The sequence below is a fragment of the Rhipicephalus sanguineus genome, chromosome 11, assembly GCF_013339695.2.
Source record: "Rhipicephalus sanguineus isolate Rsan-2018 chromosome 11, BIME_Rsan_1.4, whole genome shotgun sequence".
Classification (NCBI taxonomy): Eukaryota; Metazoa; Arthropoda; class Arachnida; order Ixodida; family Ixodidae; genus Rhipicephalus; species Rhipicephalus sanguineus.
Genome location: NC_051186.1, coordinates 86,681,445 through 86,701,591, shown reverse-complemented (window position 1 = coordinate 86,701,591; position 20,147 = coordinate 86,681,445). Strand labels below are relative to the sequence as shown.

Sequence of the window (20,147 nt, the reverse complement as noted above, 5' to 3'; positions counted from 1 at the left end):
TTAAAGTCATTATTTTTTCGTGTGAAAAAAATGTGCTTCTCCTTTCCTGAGTTGAGATTATGCCTCAATAAAAACAACCACGACACAAAACCTGCATAACACGTTCTTTGGTAGTGAGGATGCTGCTACCAAAATCTCAGTGAGTGCATTCCTTTCTTCGTGCAATCGCTGACATTGTGTAAGAGGACAACAAATATCCAGTTACGTAAAACGCCATCCTTGTCGAAATCATGTGCTGGTGCGGCTTTATAATGGGCGGAGAACACCAGTTCGGGGATATTTGCAGTATTTCGACACTATTTGAGCGTGATTCCTTCATTGAAGTAATCGAAGCATCCACAATCAAACGAAGTCCAATTTTATTTCCCAGAAAATAACTCAAAGGCCCCTAGGGCTAACAGCCGTGAGAACGACTTGACATGGGCCCTCTGCTGGATCGCCGACATCGCTCAAATCAGAATGATAAATGCATGCCACTTCAAAATTCCCTTTAATTTGCAAGTTGCATGGACTTCTGCAGTGTCAAAAACGTTCGCCAGTGCAGCACTTAAACATTCTTGGTGAAATAAGATACAAGGCGAGCTCTAGACACAATAGGTTCTTCAAGTATCCTTTGGCAAGTGTGGTTATACATTCGACGCGACACTGGAGCTACCGTCTTGTAGTAATTTTGGCACTCCTGACTCGGTCCGGTCTGAATCGACGAATTTTTTACGCGCAGTTCCAACCAAAAGAAGGGAACTAGAAAGAAACCAAAACAATTTGTAAAACACACCGAGGATGCTTTGTGCGGTATTGAAAGATCATTCGGTGAGAATTATGTCATGTGTTACAGTGACGTTCATTCACTTTCCCGAAAAAAAACCTGTGGCAACTTCCTCCGAGTATTTTCTCGAGGTGCTTCTTTAAAAAATTATTTCGCCATTTGAAGTGCATTCAAATGTTACAGATTTGAATGAACCTAGATGCGACAAAAGAATATTACAGAATACATTTTTAAGTTGAGCTAAGCAAAATTCAGCAAGGAGATATGAGGGAGTATAGTGACCATGCGGTTCCGTTAAAAGGTAATCGTAAACATTTGCTTCCAACGCGCTTTATCCTACTAACAGTCTAATGTGTCTTGGCGCCCTATTAGAAAAACGCCTAAAATTTGACGTGTATGTCTTGTATTTAGCATAAATGGCAGATTATTGAATTCCAATATTATTACAGTTTGCGGTATGTTTAAATAAAGACACTAATCTCGCTTTACTACGCTGTCATTCATAGGTATAGTAATTATTACATATCACTGTAGGGCAACACGTAGCCCGTCCATTTATCCCAATAGCAGCATACCCAATATCAAGGTATTCGAATCATGACACGTAGCAGCTGCACATCAGAAACATCTCCATTGATCACCTCCAATGCTATTCTGTCAGATGAAAAAATAAGGAAATATTAACTTCGAATACTTGTGCATAAATCTAATAAGGAAACGCCAGTGCTCAAAAGTGTTTCAGAAAAACAGCCTATACAAGCGTCATGTGAGGACAACGATGTTTGGGGTGGCTGTGTAGGCTATCGGCTTTGATACCAATGCAATAAAGAATGAATGTCCCTCAGGCTAAATAATCAAGCGTAGCTCGAAAGTCGTTGGTAGATAGATAGATAGATAGATAGATAGATAGATAGATAGATAGATAGATAGATAGATAGATAGATAGATAGATAGATAGATAGATAGATAGATAGATAGATAGATAGATAGATAGATAGATAGATAGATAGATAGATAGATAGATAGATTAGAGTTTAATGACCTTGTTGGCATTGGCATGCGAATGTACAATATTCAGCAAGCTTAACTCGAACGCTTTGCAGCTTGTCCTGAAACGGTTTGATTGACGCCAGCGCCGCCTTTCTATGGGTTCTGTTGCCGACATGTTACCAATGCATGCCAGCATACTATACAAGCATACCGAGATATTATCTCGGAAAAAGCGACCAGCGCTGGCGGCTGGCATCTGTCAAACCGGTCCCGGTCACGCTGTGGAGCGTGCGAATTCTGCTTTCTGACGACTGTACGTGACATGCCACATGACAATGCTCGTCAACAAGCACCGCACGACAAGGAGAACCTGCGCGGCCATTTCGAGACCATTCTTTCTTTCGTGACGTAAATTGCTGTTCGTTCGTGAGCTTAGTTACATATTATGCTCGATATTTCTCACTTATAGAGCTAGTGAGAACAAAAGCCAGCAGTGGTATGGACTGCAACGAGGCTGCTACTTCTGAAGTTTCGTCGGCAGAGGTTCAGTATTTTACAACACTCTGACCACAATCCTTTCATCACCTCGGCTTGACATAAAAGCGGACGGCAATTTTTTTTAGTTTTGAGTGCCCAAGCCGTAGGCCTAAAGTCTCTCGTGAAGTGACTTCACCGGGTAAAGGGGTAGACATGCACTGAGCGATTTCGAGAAATTTACTTTGTAATTGTATCTCCCTGCGTCTGTGTGCATTGCAGATAGCCTACTCTGCAATGACAGTGATGTCCCGTGTCCATACAGAGAGGAATGGAATGCGGACGCCACCGATCATGCACGTGGTCACAGCGGCATGAAAATGACAACTGAAGTGCGATTCCCTACATATGTAAAAAGTAAATAATAGAACATGAACATTATGAAGTTACTGAATCATAATTGTTTCGTAGTTCGTCTCAGATGTTATGCATTTCGGTGATGCCATTTTATGGTGATCATTCTGGCCTTCATTAGTATGTGTGCGCAACTGCACTAACGTTTAATGATGACTCAAGGCCTTTACCACATCATTATTCCGAGTTAGATCAGGTGGTTGAGTTTGTCATTAGTAGTAGTAAATAACATGAGAACATGCATGACCTCGCCGTAGTGCTACAATTGTAGTGAACCAGACAATATGAGAATTGAACTAATACTGATGCCCCTGATTTTTCATATCTGCGTTACCAAGCCTTCGAGAAGTGCCGAGCGCTGTAGGTATAAAGGCAGCTTTTCATCGTGTTGGCGATCTGAGTGGACAGTGGGCCATGTGTAAAAACAGCAAAGAGTTCAGGGTGGAAACATTTACAATGTGATACCCAGTTCATCGGCCTATAAATAGTTATAGTATCCACGTGACATTGTGAAATCGTTCCGATGCTGCATGTGTACCTGACCAAGCAACATGACAGCGATCAGCGAAAGCCATAACACGTGATTGGAATTGTGTTACGAAAGGGACCGTATGTACCGTAGTGTAAATTGCCTCATTTCCTGCAGAAATGAATTCTCCAAACCCCATCTTAGTGAACGTCTGTTGAAGTGTCAAATTTTTTGTGTCTGCTAAAACTGTTATTCCACAATGGAGACATGGTCGTCAAGATGTGTATTTAAGCTATAGTAAAGACCAGTTTTCAAGCAATCATGTTGTGAAAGCATAAGAAAACTGTATTTTTCTATCTTGTTAGCCTGAAAGGAGCCTAATGCTTTAGTATTTTCAAGTGCGTTCTGTCTGTATGATCCTCGTTTCGCGATCTTTTGCAGTCTCGCCAATTTTTTTTCTTTGTTGCTTATTGCCCAGTTCTGTCCTTTGCACTTACCGTAGATGTAGGTGCGCTGGGATTTGAAAATGGGCACACGCAGTGAGGAGTACCCGGTGTAGATTATACATCTCGCAACCTTACCGCTCTCAACGACACTCGCCACACATTGCATTACTTTACTTGCGGGCCGCACAGCTACGACATGCTGAAATTGTTGACACAAACCGGCGACTCTATCAGGGGGATGAAAATTCGCGGTTGTTCTGTCCTGTGACCGCAGCGATCCTAATGTTTGGGGGCTGTGCTACCTACGAGCATAAATGAATGCTGTTGTTCCATTTTATATTTATTGCCAGGTTACTTATTAACTCCGGAGTTTTTTATACGCAAGTGAACCTAAAGGTTGCAGTTCGAGATGGCGAAAATACGAGCGCTACCTGAAGTGGAAAACGGGAACTGCGCCGTCCTATCTATCAAGGCGAAAAAGGGGCGTTTCTTGTTGCGCGCCCATGTATGCTACAGCCTACGGTGTCCCAAAGGCCGCTTTCACCACCGTAAAGTTTGTTTCAGCGAAACCCTTGCAAGCTTCAGCGAAACAGACGCATGAATGGATTCGCACCATGACAAATCGTGCTGTGCTGAGTGGCGTCGAAATTTTTCCCGCCACACCGGCATAAAATTCTTTCGGATCCCGGCGGACGAAGGGAACCATCTGCATGCTGCTCGTTTTGTTTTTCTACGCGTGGCATATCAGGATGCGACTTTTGTACGCAACTAAAAACGTAAAATATTCAAGTTGTGTTTTTACTGTATGAATGGTACGTTTAGGCAATAAAACATTCAAACAAACTCTGCTCCTTATTCGTGTCTAATTTATGTGTACACGTAAACAAAAACAAAGTCTTAGAAGTGGTGCAAAAATAGGTGTATGGGCAAACCTTCATCAACGCAACGATTGTCGTTTTGATCATGTGGCGGGTTGCGCAACAAGAAGGTCGCGCGCTCACAATCTATACCTTCCAGTCGCTCAATTTGGCTTGCTCGTGTATCCCAATTGAATTTGGCGCTAAATCGCCCCCCCCCCTGCTACTCGGATCCTCAGCCCTCATCAAGGTGGCGTCCCCCAGTGCGTGTCTGCAATGCGCCGCCATGTTTTAGTACCGCCCCCAAATACCAGGAGTTCATCCGGCGCTGCAAGCGAACATCACATTCCATGGATGGTATAGGAAGTTTCAATCCCCTGACTCTATCGTGAGATGCGCAGTGCTAAGCGTTGTAACAAAAAACAGCCAGCCTTCTATGTAATGCCGGGATGGCATCCTTTCTCATCGGCACCGTCGGAATGAGTCGCGCCTATCTGTAGCGGGGCGTATTCATGCTACAATCGATACTGATAATGTGGTATCTGCCGGTCATGTCACAGATCAAAACATAGGCACGCATCAATGAAATGCTTTGGTGGCTGAGCATGCGCGCCGATCTCTTCCTCTGCGTTTGACCTGCACGGTCTGTCATGCACAAAATACCATAATGAAGCTGTCACCAATTTCAACACAACAATATGCTTATCTTGAAGCTCATTTTGACATCTTGGGGCTCCATGACAAGACCGTTCTCGTCTAAAACGTGCGGCAACAAGTTATTATTATTAGTTGATCCACCTAACTTAGTATTAATACATAACAATCGTGGTGGTTTAACGCCCCAAAACCACGATATGAATATTAGGGACGCCGTAGTGGAGGGCTCCGAAAATTTCGACCACCTGGGGTTCTTTAACGTGCACCGGAATCTAAGTACACGGGCCTCAAGCAATATCGCCTCCATCGGAAATGCGGCCGCCGCGGCTGGGATTTGATCGCGTGGCCATCGGGTCTGCAGTCAAGCACCATATCCACTACATCACCGTGGCCTACACCACCGTGGGTTACCTTAGGTTGTGAACCGATGTCAGAACATTGACTGAGCATACGACACATCGCAACCCGGCCTTCTCCAGCGGATGAGTAGTTTATCGAAATGCTACACCACACTTCTCATCACAGACCTCTGCATGTCTATCATGTCTTTCCGGAAACCAATAGGCAGTACAACGTGACAACCGTACCGTTACCGACATCCTGTCGTCATACGTGAGTGCTAGTCATAACGGCTGGGACGAATACGTCATAGCCGCAAGCAACCACATGGGAACCGCCGTTCAATCTCATTGTGGAAGGTAGCCAAGGCTTTCGAAAGTTTTTGGCGTCTACGCAATGCTGCACAACGTTTTACTGGCCACAACGCCTCTAAGTCCCTTGGAAAAACTCACTTCAAAGCATGGCTGGTCATTGCGCACCATATGGCGAACGTCCGTCGGCTTTTTCAACGGACGCACTAACTTTCATATTGAAATTAAATATATGCTAAACATATCCTCAACACAAAACGCATCTCATTGTTAAACATATCTGGCTCGCCTGCACCCGACCACCTTAATGCGAAAATTCTTAAAAACACCTCTTTTTAATTATGAATTATTTTTTTCGAACATTGTTTCCGTAGTCTCTTGATACTCATCACATCCCTATTGACTGGGGAAGCTCAGGAAGCTCGGGAAGATCATTCCTCTCCCCATGTCCGATAACAATAACTCGCCTAACAAGGGTCGTCGCATCTCCTTAACTAGCGTACCCTGTAAAGTACTCTAACACCTTCTGGTTTCTCAACTTACCTCATTTCTTGCGTATTTCTCATTCTTTACACCTTCACAACATTTGTCTCGTAAATCACGCTCTTGTGAACCAGCTCCTCCCCTTCAGCCACAAACGGCACCTAAACCTGCATCGCAGCTCCGTGGCTGCTTTGGTTTTCTTTAGCACTCAAAAGCATTCGATAAAATCTGTCGCAAACTACTTTTCTAAAGCTAAGCAAAGTAAATATAGATCCCAATCTTCTTATCTGGCTTGACTACTTCCTGACTAACCGCATTCCCTTGGTTGAGTGCACGGACTACAGATAGTCCACTACACTCGCTCATTTTAGCTGCACAAGGGTCTGTTTTAGGTTCTCTTGTGTTAATAACATGTGTCAGCGACCTGCCTGACTGCATCTCCTCTAACATTCTCCTATTTTGCGATGGCTGTGTCACTTTCTGTGAAATAACCAGTGACAACGATCTTACAAACTGATCTCGGTGCCCCATGTAACTGGTTTGACACATCAAGATATATCCCAACTAGAGTAAAGTTATGCTTGTAACACGAAACTGATCCACCTCCTCCTGCAACCTCCGGAATCACGTTTTGCTGGAACCTGTCGCCTTCTACAGCTATCTGGGAGCTAGCTTTACATGAACACTACATTGGACTCTTCATGCAATCATCACAGAAAGCAATGCTAACCGCATGCTAGGCTACCTCTGTCGCAGCTTTTCCGCTGCTCCTTCCTCACTCAAGCTACTTGTCTACAAAAGACTGCACAGAGCAAAACTTGCATACGTGTCTAAATATGTAATCCATCTTCTAAGACACTAATTGACTGTTTGTACTTATTCAGAATACCCGCGCTACATTTATCACTTCTAAGTATAACCATACTGGTATCATCACTAAACTAAATGACGCAATCGAACTCCCCGCACTCGCTTTACCGCGCAAACATTTTCGCCTGTCCTTGTTTCACAACATCCATTATGATAATCCGCTGCTACATTCTCTACTAAAGCGCCCACCATACTAAACATCACGCATCAATCACGTCCGCAAGGTCGGTACTGCGCCGTGCTGCACAAAACCCTACCTACACTGCTTCATTCCACGTAGTTCTCAGGACTGGAATGCCCTCCTCGGATCAATTGCATCCATTCAAACACCTGTTTGTGTTCACACACTTATATTCAATACTGCATCGCACGCAATTTATTTCCCACTTATTCTCAAATATATTACTGCTGTCCGTTACGACATTCTACCAATTATTGTATAATAAGATTGTCTGGTATCACAAACGAGCTCTCCCACCAAGCGCCAATGAACACCTTCGGAGAGACGCGTCGGATCGCGACCCTAAGGATTAGCTCAACAAAGCACGAACATTGAAAAAAAAACAACATGGCAGATCGCTCCGACATAGAAATCGGTATAACACGAAAGTAAGTGAAATGTGTCTTCACAGAAGTCGTTCATTGTTTATTGTGCATTGATGTATAAGAGCTCCTTCAACGTCTATTGGAATTTAGCAGCTATAGTACCGTTTTACGTGGGTGCACCTACGTTGACACCTAATGGTACATCTCTATCTTGACGACTGACGCCCAATGATCATGATTTACCCCTTATGGTAGCTGAAGTTCTAAACATGTACCTGGACACAGCATATGGTGAATATCGCGCAAAGAATGCATCAACAAGCACATAATAACATGGCGCGCGATATGGACCTTCAAGGCAGCAGCAGGCGAAGACCGGCGGTCGCGACCGGCGGGGACGCCAGCCAGCCCGAAAACGCGGTAAAAGCAGAGAGAAACGTGGAGGCTCTCCACACACTCTTTATTTACACGAAAACAGGAACGCCAGAGCGGCGCCCACACCGGCAGCCTGGCAAACGGTTTTTCATTTTTTAAATATTTTTTTTCACCTTCTTGTTCTCAAAACTAAAGCAACACCAACCAGCTCCCGAGAAACACAACAATGATCGTGCGAGGGCACGGAGGAAGGCTGACCTACGCCTGACGACGACGAAGTGAAGGCACAGGACAGGCGCTTCTGTGCCTTCTTTTATTCATTCACCACTACACTGCGCTTCAGTAACGTGGGAGGCAGAGGTTCGTAGCCTGAGCCGTGAACGCGCGAAGGCGTTCCGCTGCCCCGTTTGTGTGTGTTTCGCTCCACCAAGGCGCAATATTCGCCGTCGACATCGTTGCCTTCTTGTGGTACTCGTTATAGCGTATTTATTAGCGGGTACTATCGCACTTGAAGCAGTAGGCGACGGAGAAACACTGTTGATGCATCTGGAAACCGTACTTCTCTGACAGCGAGCCGTCACAGCTAACAAGACGCTAAAGACTAAGAACGAAAGTGCTTTTAGGGCTCTTCTTCGATATCATCGAGGCAGCCTGACTTTGTCAGCAACGAATCGCCCCCTATCGGCGCTCGTTATTGTCAGGAGGCAGTACTTCACCGATCCCTGAAGGTGACACTGCCCGCTAACCAACAGCACCGTGTGAGACAGAATGTGTGAGATATATAAGGCGCGTTTTTGGAGGCTCTATGTACACGTGCGTCGGTAGCGCAGTGGGTAGAGCGCCGGGCACCTATCGTCGTGAACCGAGAGGTCATGGCCTCGTTCCCCATTCATCAATGAAACTTTTTCTCTAGTCTTTTCTTTGTCATGCGTTAGCGTGCAATTTGCCAATGTCATATTCGTAACAGAAATACGTAAGCGAAGTGTCGATGGACCCCGGCATAAAACGCTTTCGTCTTAAACCAATCATCAAAAGGCGCCGAAGGCGCGCTTCTTCACCTCCACCCTCCTTCCAGACAGCCAGCGAGCTTCACATTAAGCGCTCACGCAAAGGCGCAAGATCGAGGCACGATGTCACGTCGAGTGTGGCCGCTGCTGCCGAGGTGACGCCGCCGCGAGACAAAAACCCTAGAAAGAACTCACTCCTTCCCAAGCCTTCGCCGTGCTATGCGCAGATGAGTCATGTTGAGGCATCTCGAACCAGCGCGGCACTCAATATAAGCGATCGGTGACAACGGTTCGAGGGTCAGTACGTTTGTGTAGAGAGTGGTTCAGGCGACAAGAGAAGAAGCGTTACGTCATGATGTAATCCCGTCACTCACTCGGTCTAGGAAGAGGTGTCGAAAGAAAGGTGATGCGCTGCTGTTACTGAAGACGCCTTATGAAGACGTGAGAGAAGTCTACCACACAGTGACGCCGAGAAGAGGCCCTTAATCACCGACAGCTGAAGGGGAATTCCTGGTTAGCGCTGCCGTCTACGTGGAGGGGCCTATCAAGCCATTGAATGTGAAAGGACTTTTCAGTACCCTCGACTATTTTCGCGTGCCTTGTATTTGAGAAAAATTCCACTAATTGTTACACGTTGGTGCTCAATATATATGAGTTTTATTTTGCTGTAACAGCCAAGTATACATGTAGTCAGAATGATCTCGCTTCCTTACGCAGGCCAGCCACCCCTATAGTCCCACGACCAGCTATGAGCACGGAATCTATTCCAATAAACACAGCTTCCGTTACTGGTTATTCCACGAGAGATCGGTCGTGCATCTACAGTCCATATTTTTGTTTTGTCAAGTTTTCGTTAAACGCTATGCGGGCACATTCAAAGTGCACCGAACCAAAAAATTTATTTCCAAAACTCGATCCCTGCATGCCAAAAATATATATACATATTTGAAGGCGGCGGCGCGGGCGTCCTAGCTGTTTTGGCTTACAACAATGTTTTCCTATTTCATGTCTGAATTTAGCGCCAACCATAAACGTCTTGTCGAACAGTTTTTCTACTGGTTTTAACACGCATCACTGTTAATTATGTCTGTGCTTTCTTTAAGCTGTCCTCAAACGAGTAAATATGTGAAAAATGGCTAACAAGCCCCAATTCAGAATTGTTTGCTAATTTTGATGCGCCTTGGCGCATTTCCTATTTGACACATAAACTTCAAAAAGTTCTCACGTATATGCTCCCCAAGCATCGCTTAGCGGTGATGCTGTTATTGACAGGCAGCGGCATATCTGGCAGAAAAATGGAAACTGGGAGCGTAAAACGCGCGTTTTCCGTTCTCGTCACCACGCTGCCGCTCCCTTCCGTGCACGTGCAGAGCTGTCGCGATGGACTCGCGGCGTCGCCCAATGTACCGCCTGCAGTGTGGCTTCAAAAGTACATTCAAGCTGAAGAGGCACTTCCGAAAAGCGAATTTGATACAAGGAGAAAGGCTCGTCAACGACGTTTACGGTGCAGAGCAGACGATCGACGACAACGACGCCCGACTCAACGCGAAATGCATTTTCTAAGTCGCGATACCACCGTGTACGGCGTTCACGGCGTTTTTATCAAGCACGCTATCGGTGTTCTGCGTTTTGGACTATGACTGATATGATTGTTTTTGTTTTATATGGCATGATTGCAGTAGGGCCGTGTGCTTTCGTGAACAAACGTTTGCGGCGTGCGAAAAAAAGAAGTTATACGGCCATGACGCTTTTGCCTGAGAAGTTTAGAGTCAAGTCATCCGTGCCACTGGAGCATCACCCACCAATTTAGACGCGAGGCAGCTAGCTGAGCTTTAACCACAATAAAGCAAGATGAACTGTTCGCATCGTTTTTTTTTCGGCTCTAACGTCTAGCTTGCACTCTCTTTTCGTGAGAATATCGACTTTACAGGCGTATAAAACCTGCTGCGTGAACGCGTCTAGAACATCGCACAAACTCACAAGGTGCCCACTGCAAGGTGGCAACTGCAAAGCCTGTATTAAATGCAAGTTACATTTAGCGGCTTAAATGTATGTCACCATAATAAAGTGACAAAAACATAACAAACCAGCAGAACGCTGTCTAAGTTTGCTCAAAATGCACAGACGTCCGTTCCGGTGTGCTAAAGCAGCCTTACCGACGCGTCAATTGCAGGCGCCGAACTTCTGACAATGTGCCGAGTTCAGTTGAATTCAACCAACCGCGCAACGCTAACGGTATAACGCGAATGTGAACGTTTAAAAACTACGGGTAGGTGTCACGATCACGGGGAATGAAAACTACAAAGTTGTTTCGCCTACAACCGTAACTGGACTTTCGCAATGCGAGAAGACAGCGAGTAACCATTACTGTAGTCGCTGCGTGCATGCGCCGCGTTACGTACTGATTCAGGTAGTCGAAACAAACCAAAGCGATGAACTGAGAGAGCCAAAACAGAAGGCGTGCCAGCGCTGTCAGCTAGGACATACTTGTTCTCCTTTATTGCAGTGATCTACACTTGCCGCTTTTATTTCTCGTGCGACATGCCCGCGAACCGATACAGTTTCGCACGTGACTCGCATGCCTTGGTGTTGTCTGCACTGTTGTGGCAGCCCACCACACAGCAATACTTCGTACCTAGCTTCCGATTCTCTCGCGGAAATGCGCATCTTCGCGAAGCGAGCCTCTCGGTTCAGCCTGCCAAACTGCCGGCACCCCAGTTACCCGCACCGACAGAAGAACGCGTGCGCGATTGTGGTGTCGCTACCGTGAAAGAGGCTGAGTCGGCCGCGCCTGCCCCCGGTAGCTCAAACGCTTGCCGCCAGAGCCAATTCGTGGCCCTGTCGTCGCCCCGTAAACGTGAGCTTCTGTTCCCTATAGAACAAAGCAGTTGCAACACTTCTGCGAAATATCATTTTCCTACAGGCTGCGCCAAAGAAGCAAAACATAGTTTAAAAGCCGCAATTTATGAAAACGATCATTTTCAAAACACAAAATTACAAATACTGGAGTCTTCATTTTGACGAAACATTTTTATCGAAGAGCGCTTATGTCAGTGAAAGCCCGCTTTCAATATTATATGTCCTCATTTGTGTTTTTTTTGTTTTTTTTTCTGAATAAAACGGGCCAAAATGACCTTACCTCCTTTTCGTCCACTTTGCTTTCTTCACACTTTATCCTAATTACAACGAATAACATTCCCTATACGCTCTTTGGCATTATTGTCTGATAGTTCTCATTAATATTGTGCCCAGTTCAGATCCAGAGTTTTAAATAATTTGCTGCAGCAAAAATTCTGTGGTCGCTAGCCTTCAAGAATAATGTAGCCTTAGATTTTATTTGTCTCTAGTGTGCACGGAGCTGGGCTGCTGTCGCCCTCTAAAGGGCTAACGCGTGCACGGCTTGCAGCCTACAACCTCGCTTACAAGCATCAGAACAAAGGTGGGAGCACCTGTTCAAGATATCAGTCGTTTCCCCTTCCTGATGAAATGTCTGGTCTGCTTTATCGCCGTTGTCATAGATGTACACCAGATTTTCTTGACGGGCATACACCAGTGCTAGCAGACTTCGTAGGTGTCGCAAAATATGATCAGCCTATGGCAGTACCTTCCGCAGATAGGCAAGAACAAAGCATCAACAGAAAGATTCACCGAAGATTACCACACTGCCCAATGCGATTTCTGAGCGAAGCTTCGTATTGGGGCAAGGCCAACTCTGTTTGAAGTTTTGCCTTTCCGCAAAGCATCGGCCACGCCATAAATCATATTTTTTGTGAAGTAGGACAACCCCCACTACGCCATTATTCGTCTTATTGACGATAAGCGAGGTAACCGCTACACATTTGTAAGTTATTATGTGCACTTTGTTTATGCTGCATGTGGCTGATGATGATGACGAATTATGGCTGAGCAGTTTGCAGTGGGTGAGAAGCATTATTCCCCACTCGTTGCGCAATTAGTATTGTGTGATGACTGGTTGTTATTTTGCTGTTGTGCCACGCTATATTACACAGGTTAACGCGATTCCTTGCCCGACATGACACCTGTATAGGTTCTTTTCAATTGTGTTTCTGTTACCAGAGTGGCTCTGGGGTATAATACTTGACGGCCACGCAGAGGGCCCAGGTTAAAATCCCGTTCGATCCTGGGAATTTTTCTCGCATTTTATTTATTCCTGTGTACCGGTTACGCCACCGACGGCGACGGCGGCGACAAAGGTAATGGCGACGCCGCTCAGTGCAGGAACGGCCGCCTAAGAACTGCGCTCTAAAAAACGTTTATGCAACAAAAATGTTTTGTCACCAATATCCTTTTGTGAAGGCGTAAATAATCGGCACAGAATAATCCGCCCTAGCCATAAGCCGCACGCATCGCGTGTAGTGAAGAGCTAGACAAAGTCGAAACGCTTACACTAAAGAGCACTGCACTCATTATCTTACTTCTGCGAAGCTGTCATGAATGAGTCGCTAAAAGGCGCACGGTGTCACGTTTTATGATCAAGGCAGTCCAAAGGCTTTGTACTGTGATAATTACCACGTGAGCCACACTCGCTGTCGAAGGATGGATGGATGCTTTGAGCACCCCCTTTTTAACGGGGTCGTGGCAAGTGTGCCATCAGGCTCGACAAATAAAAAACCTTTTGCCTTTGGTTAATGTTGGCCTAATGCCTCTACTTTGATAAAATCTATCTTACCACATAAAAAAACGTTATTTCACATCCCAGTTCTCTTCCCTTCACGGCAGAATGTCCCTATTTTTCCGACTATCTATTTTTGTCCTTTCTAATTTTCTTCCACTAATACTGTAACAGTGTCTTATTTCGATCGCTGGTGTGTTCAGCTTTCCATTCTTGTCCCAAAAACCCAAGGTTTCATGTGGGCTCGTGCACAAACGTACACCTGGGTGATATCTGCACATTCAATCAGATCATGATCCGCCGTTTCCTTGTCTTTCCCGAAGTATGTGCATTGTTCTTCTTCTTTCCTGAATCTCGCTTTATAACTACGTGTTCTAAGGCAACCCGATCTCGCTTCAAACAGTAAAACTCTTCCCCTCGAATTATCGTAAAGTGCATCCTCCCTATTTCATTTTTGCCCTTCGGTAGGTGCTCAGAGCCGCTTATTTCGTTACATCTGCTGTCCAGTAAATCCTATCCGCCTTTCTGACTTTTCGCTTAACGCTCTTTGTTTACATATTGCTTACACTACCAGCCGTATATTTACTAGTGAGCCTCCTAGTTCTTTTTCTCCACTGTGTGTCCACACTATTCCTATACAAATAACGGAACACCTTCTCTGCTCATCTACTCTCCTTCATATTCCTTAGCCTCTCTTCGAACCTTGTTTTGCTCTGAGCTTCCCTCGCCTCAGAATCTGCCCATCTAATATCGCCCTTTACAGCCTCATTTGTCGTCTTCCCATGAGCACCCAACACGAGGCATCCCACAGTCCTTTGATTTAGATCCAGTCCTGATTGCAACTTTGACTTCATGCAGACCACTGAGTTCCCAAATATAAGCCCTGGAACCATTATATCTTTCCTCATACGTCGAAGCACCTCGTACCTATTGTATCCCCACAACGCTTGTATCACCTATTGTATCTCCACAAGCATAACGTCCGTCTGGCGCCACCAGTGACGTCTGCTGTTCTTGACACTGCAAAGCACGTTTGCAAGGTGCCGACCAAACATTGTAAAATGGACAGCTTTGGCCACTTATGGCTTAATCAGGCCGCACCGCGCGTTTTCTGGCTGCTGGAATGCGGACGTAAGGTTCGAGGTGATACAGGAAGACGTTATCTGCGACGTCGAAAACGTGTGATGGCGGAAAGTGAAATAAACTGCTGGGGAAATGAATGAGATTATTTTTCGAAATAATATTTAGGCACCAATGTGCGTGGAATCAGGAAGATTGTTATAGTATCCAATGCACGTGAGAAAGCAGCTCCGTAACAGCGCACCTGCTCATTATGAAACTTCGTTACGGATTAAGCTGGCCTGCTTCCGCATACAGATGCTTTGTTTTGTGTGCAATGCGAGTTTTGGCAAATTTATCTGAAACGTGGGCTGACGGTGCCTCGCATGTTTTTGGCTAGCGAATAATGGAGGGGTATGCTAAGGTTATATGCTGCAAACTGTTTACATGTTCGCCTTATAGAGGGTGGTAGCAGCCCAGCCCCACATATGCTATGCACATACAAAACTTCAGTAATACGTTCTGGTAGGCTAGTTGGTTCATCGCGATAAACTTTTTTAAACTGCGCGCGTGGTATTCTGAATGTTTTTCTTACTTGTGTCTTCGTCTTCACGCGCAGTTTAAGAAAGTTTACAAACAAAACTGGAGAATACAATTTTATTGAACACAAGGCGTTAGAGCGAATTTTTGTAGAATAAAAATAATTAAACCTTAAAATTACGCCAATGCAAGCTCATAACAACCAGCAAAGGCACTGAAATGAGCACGCAACATAGGCCATTTGGCCCCTCATACAATTGTAAACAAAGGAGGCAAGCATACGCAATAATAAAAGCGCATTTTACTAATATAAACGCTCTTCGAATAAAATTTCCTAAAATTTGCGACTGGAGTTTTTATTTATTTTATTTCTTGAAAATGAGTGTTTTCAAAAGCTTCGTTCTACACTTGACAATTTTTTGGAATTTATGTGTGAAACAGGAAATGCGCCAAGGTGCAAAATGTTAGCAAACGTTTTTTAATTGGGGCGTGCGTGCCGTTTTTTCACATATGAGCTCTTTTGAGGACAGCATAACCTTCATTATATATATATATATATATATATATATATATATATATATTATATAATATATATATATATATATATATATATATATATATATATGTATAGTAGTGGGAAAAGAATCACGCGGACCCCGATAGAATAAGGAATGAAGAAAGAAACTACGACTTTCGTTGATTCGGCACTGTATATTTTCACTAACGTTTCGTCTGGTGGACCAGACTTTGTCACTTTGACAAAGTCTGGTCCACCAGACGAAACGTGAGTGAAAATATAAGGTGCCGAATCAACAAAAGTCGTAGTTTCTTCATTCCATATATATATAATTATATATATATATATATATATATATACATACACGCATACATACATTGGCGCTGGGAGCTTTTTCGCAACTAAAATGATTTTCCATTCGGTGCACTTTGAATGGGCCCTCACAACACATAAAAAACAGAAAAAATCACAAATGTCGACCTGACATGTCGTCTCGTAGAAACACCCTAATACACAACACAGGTATCGCAGCGCCCATAGAAAACCCGTGTCACACGGGCGTTTGGAAGGCCTTCCTACCGATAGTCTATTGACTCAGTGGTCAAGCAAGACCTGCCCCACGGGCGGTTTCAAAGGCCATCGAGTCAACGGTCTATCGAGTCAACGGAGCATCCCACAACTCCATTGAAACTTGAACGGCCATTGAGCGACGGAAGCGGAAACAGCGCGAACATGCTCTGTCGTTCACAGTGTGCTCGCACTCACAAAAAGAAAACGCTAACCAGTATGCTTTAAAGTAGTATATATGAACGCTACCGATTATTCATTAAAGTATTCGTGCCACTTGAAATGTGCGAACTGCACATACTCTCGACATCAGCAACGTGCTTGTCTTTATCGTGCCATCTTGTCGTGTATCGCTCGGCACAGTTTCGCTGCTCAACAACCTAAAAATATATATGTATTGCTAACTACAAATAAACACTTTATTAAAATGTTCAAACAAAAACATCAGGCATTTTTCTGATTTTAAGCGGATTGTATTATTTAACTTCGCCACGCAGTCTTCGCGAGAGACGCCTGAACCACTGAACGACCGTTCAGAATTGCCGTGTAGCAGCGCGGCAACTCCACTGAGTCGATAGAGTTGTGGTGTTTCAATGGCATTTGACTGGATGGCCGTTCAAAAGTGCCCGTGTGACACAAGCATAATATGTACACATCAAACGCTGTGCCTCAAGCACCAAACTGCATCACAATACAAAAAGCAAAGATAACATATCTGCGAATCCTTTCCTGACAAGACTATTTCGGCCCAGTGTTGTAAAAGCTGACGGCACCTAGAAAATATTTCCGTGCTGAATATCTAAATAGGCGCTCCTGCATATCGATGGTCCTTTATCAATCCCTCCCCGTTATCGTAATTTTCGCGCTTGCATATTTCGCCGCCAGGGACTGTACAAATGTGTAGGCCTGCCGAATATCACTTCGTAAACGCTGCCTGTTCGATGCTCTTATACCAACAAAGCCTAAACCTGCATTTACTTAGCACCAGCTGGGATTTGTTGGTTATTTATATGGTGGATACAGTAAGGTATCCACAGAATTCACTGCATACTCACCATCTACGGGCAAAGTTATTGTCAAATTAATGACGGCGCAGCTGTAGTTTTGATCTGCAAATAATATCACCTCATAGCCTTCTTCCAATCCACCTGCAAATGGAAATGGAAGAAAGCAGCGAAATTAAGTATTTGTTTTAGTAACATAGCTGGAAAATGGAAAACAAGACAGACTCGAAGACAGCTCCTACTTACTTGTGCGACGAACATACTGCTTCTTTCGCGAGGTGAATGAGAATATCGCGTGTTCATTCGCTTTCGTTTTGTGCTGTTCTTCGTTTTGTGGGAGCATGATGGGGTTACCGATATCTCGATCAGGAGTCATGCAAACGGTTATATGCTATCGGTGAACACCTCAGAATGGAGCGAGCGGTGTCCTGCCCGTATTGTAGTAAAAAAAAAAAATATTTTCAAGCTGGCGTTTTATCCGTAAGCTATAGAGAATAGCATATTAAAGTAGAAAAGATCTTGACAGCTGCAAACTTTCAAGTTGACTCAGAAATAATCAGAGTTAAGCTAGAAATTCAATTGCCAGCGCGTATGCGGCATTTGAAGGAACTATTCACCGGTGTGAAACCTAAAACAAAATAAGCGCTTGTTTTCGGCGCGTTCTGCATATTGAAAGATCACTTGCATGTGTAGCAATGATTGCGTACACAGTGACGGAAATATTTACCCATCACTTGTCACCTACACAACAACGGTAGAACGCCACTTTTTTTTTATCAAACCGACCGCACATCAAGGACAAATCGGCAAGCCTCTGATTCATTTGGTGAATGGTAAATGTGGCTGCGAAAATACTTCTAAGCCAAAGAACTCAGTATGTAGCGTATACATTTCGTCGCCGCAACACAAATTGAGTACGCTTGCCTGTGGCGCTAACGGCTACAAAGATTTAACCCTTTCACACTCCTTCTACGAAGAACTGTCTGTAAATGCGTTAAATCGATACAACGTTATTTCAAGGAACTCGTTATTCTATTACAACAAAAGAATATCATATTGTGTTAATTTATGTATGTTATAGTAATTTTAATTCAACTGTATTTAAATGTGTATTTGTTGTGGGGTCATTCATCCTCCGCTTTTGCATTAATAGGACGAAAGCTTACGCAAGAAATATAGGGCAAATACGTTGTCGGGTATGTTCCCTTCGAGCAAAGAAAACTTATACTTTTGACGTGGCTCGCGGGAAGGGCACGTCGAACGACGCATCGAACAATGTTGTGCCTTCAGCAATCTGATCATATATAACAGTACAATGCAAAATCAAGGCAAATGAAGTTAAATTTAATATGCAGGATGTTCAATTCATCAAAAGCTCAGTGTATCTTGCTCTCTCTTAGCCCCTAGTCGGTACAAAATTGGCAAAAACAAGTGGTGTACCCAATTGTGTACATAGCGTGTCAAAGGGTTAAACTCGCACGCACAGGCATCGCAAAGCCAACTCATTGGAGACCTGCGAACATTTCTCTGGGCGAACGGGCGCAAGCCAGAAGAAAGCTAGAGTGAAGAGGGGGCCTCGGAGAAATCGTCGGACTGCCAGTGAGGTGGCACGCGACCCGATGGCGTGTGCTAGCGTGGTATCCCGACGCCGAGAGGTATAAGCACGGTAAGAACGGTTTGTCCGACGCCAGCCGTGACCGCCATGCTGCTGTTGGGCGGTGCTACCCGGCAGTCCGGCCTAGGGTGCCTCGATGTGCGCGCGCCTCCGCTTTCGGGTGGAGACACCTCTTGAAACACTCCGCGCCGCCTGGCGGCCATATTGGTTCAAAAGTGTCGGGCAGCGCGCAGAGGCTAGCGCGGCAACGGTGGTGTAAACACGTTGTTCTTTACGTATTGAGACCCGTTCCTTGGCCGCTATGACAGACTGCTGTGTACCACTGTGGTCTAGTTCACACGCGAAAGGCCAGCGGATGTTTCGCTTCCCACGTAACAGCGAGCGAAGAAAAAAATTGGGAAGCACTAGTGAAACGCGACTGCTGGAATCCGCCCGACAGCACCAAGATATGCGAGGTTGTCTTGTCCAGCATGTGGCCTTGCGTTTTTTATCGCTGGCAGTGAGCATGTTGTTAAAGAAATCCCTGCTTGTCTCGCTATAGCTGCATCGCAGAATCATCGCGTGAAGCTGCTTCTACAAAGAGGATATTAAAGCTTTCCGTTATGCCGTGCGGAGTGAATAGATGCTTCGGATACCTTGCGATAAGCTTAGATAGGCTTGGTCAAGAGAAGTTAATCATAGCTCATGCTATATAAGCATAGTCAAAACAATCAATAGTAATCGATGCAAATCAATAATTATTGATACTCATTGATACCAATTAGGCCTCCGGATTAAACCAGGGTAAGCTTAGAAAAAGCCTAGTTATTCCAGTATATCGCAGCCTAATTGAGTTTGGACAAGCCAATTTAACGCTAGTCGATACCCATCTATACTGACAGATACCTATCAAGTGGCATTAGGCAATACTAGTGGAGATTATGTCAGATCACGCTAATCCGGTCCAAGATGAGATGACATAGCCACGAGGTACATTAGACCCGACGAGGCTATGTTCTTTTGGATTAAGCATGATAAATAAATCTTGTTTAAGCTAATCCCGAACAAGTCAATGTTTAGTGAATTGAGAATCGCTAGCCGTTCGGGTGACTGCGTATGTCACATTAAGCAGATCCGATTAAATATGATTAAGCTTGATTAAGGTAGTCCGAATCTTGAACCATCCAATTTTAAGTAAGTTGAGATTGCCGATCCGAGGATGATGACAG

General features: G+C 44.7%; 1 long non-coding RNA gene across 1 annotated transcript; it reads right to left on the bottom strand.

The window, feature by feature from the left end:
* Nucleotides 1-337: 337 nt before the first annotated feature.
* On the bottom strand, nt 338-17,471 carry LOC119373792 (uncharacterized). The gene is made up of 2 exons (XR_005179979.2): nt 17,376-17,471; nt 338-741 (listed from the first exon to the last, which is right to left on the bottom strand). It is a non-coding gene; the product is annotated as an uncharacterized LOC119373792 (long non-coding RNA).
* Nucleotides 17,472-20,147: the final 2,676 nt, after the last annotated feature.